General features: G+C 34.1%; 1 pseudogene; it reads left to right on the plus strand.

The window, feature by feature from the left end:
* LOC106471925 overlaps window positions 1–8,513 on the plus strand; it is a 69,672-nt pseudogene that overhangs the window by 44,800 nt on the left and 16,359 nt on the right.

Raw genomic sequence — 8,513 nt, forward strand, 5'->3', positions numbered from 1 at the left:
AAAGATACTTTTCTTCATCTCAAAAATCTCAAATTTCATTTGTGTAATCTCTAAAACCTCCTAAATACAATTCAAATGTTTGCTTTCAGTAAAACCTTATATTTTATCTGTTATTTTCTCTACCTTAACTCTATACAAGGTTACCCAAATTGACCAACCTCGTAACCACCAAAAACAAATTTTAAATAAAACTAAATCACCCTCTTTTTCTTTCTAGAATGACTTCAAATTGTAACATGAAACTGCATTCGTTTATTCTAAGTAGCTTTAAGCTCGTAACAGTATACATCTATTTACAATTAAATTTTATTGTTTTATTGTCCTTTGAACTGTGTCTTACATTCGCGCCATTATAAGTTAGTTGTAAATCACTTGGGGAACGTGTAGCTCACGTTACGCTATCGAATTACTTTACCCACGAGCTGCTCGCGTGAGTGCCTCATGAAACATTTTTATTATATTATAATAATTATCATTTATTTATATTACCTAATCTAACCTCAAAAAGATCCCTATTTTTACATTTCAGTAATTTTTATAATGATAAATAAATAATGAACATGAAAAAAGAAATAACATACTTACCCACTATTCTTTTTTTTTTTGCTGTCGACTGTCGATGATACTTAACCCTACTTTTTATACTAATGGTAGTAATGCACTAAAACATTTTATTGAATTAAATAATGCACCAAAGAAAATAGAATAATGACATGCAAAAACAGACAATTTTCTCTAATTATCACAATTTTTCTGGCTTTCTGACTAGCCTCCCAGTTGCACAGTGGTATGTCTGCGGACTTCCAATGCTGGAATCCGGGTTTCGATACCCGTGGTGGGCAGAGCACAGATAGCCCATTGTGTAGCTTTGTGCTTAATTACAAACAAACAAACTTTCTAACTATGCAACAAGAGCTGTTACAAATTCATCCAAGCTAGTCGTTACCTTTGCTGTGGGAACGAAGCTTGTACTAACAAAGAAATTGACAATTCTCCGTTCAGAAAACAAAGTAATAAAATATTTCATTTAATAGATGAAAACGTTGGTTTTCTATTAGTTGTAGATAATATAGAATTAAACGTAAGAGAGAACTATTAACAAATCCTGAAAGAGAGTATGTGACAGGTGGGTGTTAAAAGAGGAGTCTGATTTTCAATATTTATTGGCTTTGTAACGAAACAAAATTAAAGGCTATAAAAATTATCATTTTTCTGAGCAATGGCGATTTTATAGTGAGAATTTACGTTTAATTTCGTACTTATTGGAGGGGTGGTGAATAAAATAGAGAAGAGAAGATGCCTAGAAAAAATGTGTCACGTGTGTCACACTAGAGGAAATTCTGGTTTTTTTAATTGCCTTATACAATTTAGAACTTAAAACTTATATACTATTAAAATATGGATTATTAGCTAAGCTTTTATGCTATACTATTTGGCATAACATAAATAAAAAGTAGTTTAATAACATTTGGAATGTAAGTCACTAAAACCTCGTCGTGACATGCGCAATAAATGATGCCCGAGCAGATTAATAATAAAAATTGTTTTGTACTCTTAGCTGATCATTTGCATTAAACACTATCCTAAGCCTCCTAAACTGACCGAACTTCCTGAGATATTATTGGGTTTACAGCCGAAAATATCGTTGACAGCGAAGGTTACCTACTTGATGAAACTATGCATTTATAAGTTGAAACACAATAAAAAATTCAACTTGAAACAATTGAATAACAAGTGAATAGATTTAATAGTCAATAGTAAAGCTATTCACTTAACAAACTTTCTCATTGAGAGCCACAAGATCTACCAGGCACTTGTTTCTAAACCAAATTTTAGGAGCAATATAATATGTCTAATCAGCTATGTTGATGGCCAGATTGATTTCTAGTTTCACTCCAAATACAAAGCTTACTCTGATGAGAAGTTATTATTATGAGTTAAAGATTCAGAGTCAGTACTAAAAACTCTGCCAGAACCATCTTTTAATACGTCACCCGGTGGTAAGTCTACGGAATCACAACGCGAAAATCCGGGTTTCGATTCCACACGGTGGACACAGCAGATAGCCCAATGTGACTTTGCTCCAAAATACAAACAAATAAACAATCTTTAACCCCAAAACTTTCATGACTGCCACCTACCAAGATTCATTTTCATTACGTGGACAATTACAGTTCGAGAAAATATAGTACCTCGTGTTCAGGAATATATTTCGCTTTCAAATTGTCTTCAAAAACTCTCATCATCAAGTTTCCCTACACAAATCACCCCATGGGTGACTTAGTTATATGTCTGTGGAGTTATAGCTCTAAAGTCGGGTTTCGATACCTGCGGTGTGCCCAGCACAGATAGCCATTTGGGTATCTTTGTATTTAATAAAAACAATCTACACAAAACTAGGAAATATGTTTGTTTCAACTGTGTTTCTTCGAACAAGAAATTTTATATTGTTCAAATCTGGGAGCATTTCAAAATCGAAATACAAAATAATGCTTTTTGTTCTACCACTAAGGCTTTTTTTAAACATATCTTGCAACGTTTTGATATCATTTACGATATTCCATTTTATATTGATTTGAAGGTATATGTATCCATTAACTGGATTTCCTTATTACAAAAAATTAGCGCTCATTGAATTAATTTAATAAATGGATTTTCTAACCGCATAGTGACCTTGTTTTATTGTTAATTTGAATATTAATGATATACTTATTTTATATTTGAACACTTTTCCAAGCATGCATCGTTCCCCGGTTGGACAGCGTTAAGTCTACGGACTTACAATGCTAAAACCAGGGGTTCGATTCCCTCCTCACCCTGCTGTGGACACAGCAGATAGCCCCAAGTGGCTTTGCTCTAAAATAAAAGACAAGCATACTTGTCATAATAATAATATTTCAACTAGTGCCGCCCCCTAGTATATATAGGTTATCTAAGGAAAATGGTAGCTTTTTTTTATTATTCGTACGTATATTTTGACTTTCACTTCTATTTGTTTATACAAGTGATTTCTGATATATTAACCGTAAAAGTCCGTAAATTATAGTCCTTTGAAGTACTATAACTAAATGGAAATGTACTATTCTGGACTGCATTCAGTGTACAGTTCTCGAAATCAAATTCTCAATTCGATGTAAATTATTAAAACCCTTGAACAACGGATTGTTACATCTACGTCTCGTTATCGATATCTTAAGTGCGAACCTTTATAAGAATATTTTCCATTAAACAACAGGGCCTGCTTATTCTTTTTTCTTGGCGAGGCAGAAGACCCCCATGGACCACCTACAGGTTCTATTTCACCTGCCTCCCACCCCAGTGGCACGGCGGTATGTCTGCGGACTTATAACGCTAGAAACCGGGTTTCGATACCCGTGGCTGGCAGAGCACAGATAGCCCATTGTGTAGCTTTATGCTTAACTTCAAACAAACAAAGCTACCTCACCTACTTTCGCTTGCCACCGCAAAACAAAACCAAAAACATCAGAATTGATGAGTAAAATGGCCTCGGCCGTGGCGTTACGCATCCCGCACCACACTTTGAGAACCACTGGATTAGTGTTCGACATTCCTGTGTAGCGTAACAACCAGTAGAGATGTCCAAAGTTGATGGACTGTAAATATGAGGTTGCATTTGACCACAGAGGATAAATCTTCAAAACATCTCCCTCGATAATGCTAGATACGTATGCATATTCAATATAAATTGGCCTGTAACCCAACCACCACCCTTGCTTGCTTTCAGCATCTGTCGTACCCTCTTTCCTCTGTGGCGAATGATATACCTCCCACTGGCCGTGAAGTGACGAGAGAAGGTTCTTTGTACGTCCAATCCACGCGAAGCAACTTTGTTCCACAAACCTGAACAGGCTGTTTCTGACCCGTTTATCCTACTAACACAGATTTCTTGTATAACATGCTAAAAAAGAGCCAGCAGTGTATTCCCCCCTTCCTTGTCCCACCCAGCTGCCGCTGCCCCTGATATTGAACTGTTTGTTTGGTAGGAAATCTATCATTACAAGAAGGTCGTTGGCTTAGTTTCGGGAGTCTGGAGGCTGAACCTCCTGAGCCATGGCTCACACTACAACCAGCTGGGGGGAGACGACAGAAGTATGAACGTACATATTCAGCACACAACGTTTACGTAGTATTTGTACTTCACATACCGTGTAAGCCCGAGAGCCGGAAACAGAGCACGTTTAGGAAACGGTAAGTTAGCGTTGGTTATTTATAAAAGTAACGCGTTCGCAAATGCTGTGAGAATGAGTTTCAAAATCTCATTATAACTTGTTTTTGTACAGTACGCGGGATTTTTACAACTGGGTCTACGTCTTTATTGTGAGATCTACTACTAAATATTAACAAGAATATATGAAAATCATGTTTTATATAAGTTGTAATCGAGATTTTTACAACTGGGTCTACGTCTTTATTGTGAGATCTACTACTAAATATTAACAAGAATATATGAAAATCATGTTTTATATAAGTTGTAATCGAGATTTTTACAACTGGGTCTACGTCTTTATTGTGAGATCTACTACTAAATATTAAAAAGAATATATGAAAATCATGTTTTATATAAGTTGTAATTGGGATCCCACGGAAAGATTGTTCGTTTGTTTGTCTTTAAGCGTAAAGCTACTTAATAGATTATCTATGGTTTGTCCAGCACAGGTATCGAAACCAAATTTTTAGCGTTGGAAGCCCTCAGAGTAACCACTAACAATTCTATAGCGTATGGCAACAGAGACGTCTATAATTTCAGCCCATAAATTACAAGTTGTACTCAGTTCGGAGTACTTATTCGTGATCCCATTCCTGCCCGAATATACATACAAGACATGTGTTTTACGTGCAATTCGATTAGATACTTGTCTTCAGTATAGTTGCGATTTATTTAGGTTTCATTTATTTTATAATTAATATTTTTTTTGCTAGCGAGTTAGTCAAACTGTTGAATTAAAGACATAAACCCTCCGAATGGTTCAACGGCAAGTCTGAAGGCTTATAATACTAAAAACCGGGTTTCAATACCCGTGATGGGTACAGCACAGATAGCCCATTGTGGTGCTTTACGCTTAACAACAACAAACAAACAATTAAGATATAAAACGTTTTCTGTCCCCCTCGGTAACTAAGCGGTAAATCTGGTTTCGATACCCGCGGTGGGCAAAGCACAAATAGCCCATTAGGAAGAGCTTTGTATAGTAATTTATTATTATATAGTCATGACGTTTCATTTCAACCTTTTAAATACAGCCTTACCAATCATATTAAGTTTGCTTGTTTGTTTGTTAAACACAAAGCTACACGATGGGCTATCTGTGCTCTGCCAACTGCGAGTAACGAAACCCGATTTTTTAGGCGTGATAAGCCCTCAAATATACTGTTGAGCCATTTGTGGACATCATATTAAAAACAACTGTTTGAAAAGTTTAAACAGCTATAGAAATCGGCTTTGTGTCCTCTTCATCAAGAAACAATTAGCATATCAATATTGATTCTACTCAAGAAGATTAACCTTAAGGGCATCAATCCAAGGAAAGCCAGCAAGCTGAGACCGCTTTTTAACTATCTGAGTAAATTAATCACTTTGTTAAGCATTCCTATCATTATGATGCAGCTAAGTTTAAAGAGAAAAAAAAACTGCTAAAACAAAGTAATATATAAGTAGTCTATTTCATTGCAAGCATCTAAATATTCTGGAAAACTTGATACAGATTGATATTTATGTAGCTGCTTATATTCCCGTTTTGTATAGCTGTTACTCACTAAAGAAATGTCTTTTAATACATCTGCAAATAATTAATAAATTTATTTGTCGTTATCTGAGGTATATAAAAAAAACTTAATATTTTCAATATTTTTGTTACTAGATTTCACTTTGCAGATCGCCCCCCAGTGGCACAGCGGGATGTCTGCGGACTAATACTGCTAGAAACCGGATTTCGATACCCTCTTTATGCGCCTTAAAAGTTATAGAGTAATTTTTCTCTTGCATAACCATGTTGTGTGATGTCTTGTAAAGCCAAATTGAAAGGTTTCTTGTTGTATAGCCAAATTGAAAGGTGTCTTGTTGTATAGCCAAATTGAAAAGTGTCTTATATAGCCAAATTGAAAGGTGTCTTGTTGTATAGCCAAATTGAAAAGTGTCTTATATAGCCAAATTGAAAGGTGTCTTGTTGTATATCCAAATTGAAAGGTGTCTTGTTGTATATCCAAATTGAAAAGTGTCTTATATAGCCAAATTGAAAGGTGTCTTGTTGTATATCCAAATTGAAAGGTGTCTTGTTGTATAGCCAAATTGAAAGATGTCTTACAGAGCCAAAATGAAAGGTGTCTTTTGTATAGCCAAATGGAAAGATGTATAACCAAATTGAAAGGTGTCTTGTTGTATAGCCAAACTTGGATAATATCTTACATAATTAAATTCGGATATGTTGGGATATGATTGTTTCTGAAGTTTAAGTTGATCAATCACTCACATGGAAGGTTAGGAAGGTTTTCCCTAATGATAAACATGTTTCAATATCACAAAACGTAGCTGACTGTTTTTTGTTGTTTTCAAATACATTACCTTTACCTTTATCGCGTGTAAGTGGGAATTTCAGTTCAAGTAGCATGCTGTAAAGTAAAGAGTTATAAAAATTATAAAATATCTTATTGCTGTGGTGGACGAAGTCTGTTATAATACAACCTATTGAAAGTTATGTTTAATACTTAGCTGTTAACACCTTGGGATTCTCCGTATCAGTTTTATCCTTCAATATTCTTATCCAATATTTTCTCAAGAAAAATTTGACAGTTTTGAATAATTCCATGATGTTGTTGAATGTTATTAAAGTTTTAGTTTTAGAAATGTAAAAAATAAATATCTAATTAATATACATGAACTAAATTTTGTTGACTTAACACCAGATATAACTTTAAAAAAAAATCTAAAGCATGTATTAATTCTTATATACTGTTGTATAGGTTCGTTTAGTTGGTATTTACTCAACTAAAATTATATACTGTTGTAATGGTTCGTTTAGTTGGTATTTACTCAGCTAATATTATAAACTGTTGTAATGGTTCGTTTAGTTGGTATTTACTCAGCTAAAATTATACATTGTTGTATAGGTTCGTTTAGTTGGTATTTACTCAACTAAAATTATATACTGTTGTAATGGTTCGTTTAGTTGGTATTTACTCAGCTAATATTATAAACTGTTGTAATGGTTCGTTTAGTTGGTATTTACTCAGCTAATAATTATAAACTGTTGTAATGGTTCGTTTAGTTGGTATTTACTCAGCTAAAATTATATATTGTTGTAAAGGTTCGTTTAGTTGGTATTTACTCAGCTAATATTATATACTGTTGTAAAGGTTCGTTTAGTTGGTATTTACTCAGCTAATATTATATACTGTTGTAATGGTTCGTTTAGTTGGTATTTACTCAGCTAATATTATAAACTGTTGTAAATGTTCGTTTAGTTGGTATTTACTCAGCTAATATTATAAACTGTTGTAATTGTTCGTTTAGTTGGTATTTACTCAGCTAAAATTATATACTGTTGTAAAGGTTCGTTTAGTTGGTATTTACTCGGCTAAAATTATATACTGTTGTAAAGGTTCGTTTAGTTGGTATTTACTCGGCTAAAAACAAAACTAGGTCTCTAACTTTTCAAACAAACCACATGCATGAGCTTATTTTCTCTGCATGATAGTAATTTGTTAAACTTGACCGCTTGACTGTCTACCTTGAAGTTCAGAAGTGGGTCAGCAGGTTTCTGGTTCTAGTTTTGCTGTCGGGCAATTATTTCACAATTAGATGTTCTGTGGACGTCATTCTCGTATGGAAGATACGTAAACGTAAGTTCCTAGAAGGGAAGTGTTAATTGCCTACTAAAATAGACGTAATATAATAATACCTGAGTGACGCTGAAAGTTGAGCTATGTTATAAGAAATAGGCTAAACTCGTAAAACGTTTACTATGCAACTCTTAGAATCGAAAGGAGTGATAAGTTTCGTCACGTAAATTAATTAATAATTTCTGTTCAAAAATAAGCTAACACTGATCAGAACTAAAAACAGCTTACGAATTAATGAAGCCAACCCTGTACATCAAATTGACTTGAAGTACTTAGTTCTATAAGTCAAAAAGATATTAGAAACCTAAAACGTATAGTAATTAGAATGCATTGAATCATCAGTTGGGTGCTGTCGTTGTTAACGTTATTTTCAGCCTAAAATAACAGAAACCTCAGGTATTTCTTATCTTTCTTTTGTAACAGAGATTGAGGTTTAAACACATTTTACTGGAGGACCAGATACTCATAAGAATTATTTGGTGTTAAGAATGGTTAACATGAATTACCAGAGGGGAAACACTGAAACATTTTCTTATGAGTATCTGGTCCTCCAGTAAAATGTGTTTAAACCGTTTTGACGTCATGTAGTACAATTATTGTACATTGGTGAATGTGTGAGATAGACATGTGTTTGTTTAATGATGTGTATGCTCCCC

Source organism: Limulus polyphemus, unplaced genomic scaffold, assembly GCF_000517525.1.
Source record: "Limulus polyphemus unplaced genomic scaffold, Limulus_polyphemus-2.1.2 Scaffold4967, whole genome shotgun sequence".
Classification (NCBI taxonomy): Eukaryota; Metazoa; Arthropoda; class Merostomata; order Xiphosura; family Limulidae; genus Limulus; species Limulus polyphemus.